This window comes from Amblyomma mixtum, chromosome 3 (genome assembly GCF_055824585.1).
Source record: "Amblyomma mixtum isolate Tamu chromosome 3, ASM5582458v1, whole genome shotgun sequence".
NCBI lineage: Eukaryota > Metazoa > Arthropoda > Arachnida > Ixodida > Ixodidae > Amblyomma > Amblyomma mixtum.
Window position 1 is genome coordinate 351485850 of NC_143014.1, and position 901 is coordinate 351486750.

The 901-nt window shown below is 42.2% G+C and overlaps 1 pseudogene; it reads right to left on the bottom strand.

Annotated features, from left to right (window-relative positions):
* Window positions 1-209: 209 nt before the first annotated feature.
* LOC149356367 (U2 spliceosomal RNA) lies at window positions 210-307 on the bottom strand (annotated as a pseudogene).
* Between the last annotated feature and the right edge of the window lie 594 nt (window positions 308-901).

Below are 901 nucleotides of genomic sequence, written 5' to 3' on the forward strand. Positions count from 1 at the left end.
CTAGCTTTCTGCGAAGACAACGCCTATTGTATGTACTATGACAAAACAACTATAATTTGTGAAAGTTAAATTTTTATGTTCAATTACAGATCAGGCCTTGCCCAAGCGGGTAAGCCCTCCCAAAAATTGCCTAAAGGCTTATTAGGAGGCCCCTCCCCATCGCAATCGTTGGCAAATTACGAAACAAGATCATACTCTCTCACTATGCCATGGCGTAATGAAAACGGCCCTCAAAGACCGCATCAGATATAAAGCTGATAAGAACAGATACATGGACATGACCTTAGCCAAAGGGCCTAGAAATGAAAAGCCGAAAGATTGATAGGTGAGTGACGAGAGACTACAGCATACCTAATCAATGGGAGCTACCGCGGCCCCAATCTGGGCATGGTACCAACCTAAGTTAGTTACTTAGGCGACTGGGACAAATATAGTGAATGAAAAATGAGCCGCCTTACTGAATTTCTTGAGAGACATGAGACGGTTATTGGAATTTCAAACTTGTTCAGGTTGTTAATACTTGATTTGAACGTTCTCTGCCTTGTAAAGAAGATCAGGTCACTGTGTTCCTAAGTAGCTTCCATTTCAAATTTGACGTCATCATGTTCTCGGAAACCTGGTATCAAAATAGCAGCCCTGTACTGATCTTAGATGACTACACACATTAAAACCTCAACAGAACAGGCATGCGTGGAGGGGGTGTTGCACTACATGTTAAATGATGCTTATCAACAGAGGTGTTCAAGGAATTTACACGTGCCACAACTGATTACGAAAGCTTGTGTGTGATATGCGGCCTTGAAATGTTTCTTGTCATCTACCGCCCTCCATCTGGCAATCGCAACGAGTTCATAAATTTTCTAGAAGAAATACTTGAATATGCCTCGGTTCACCATTATCG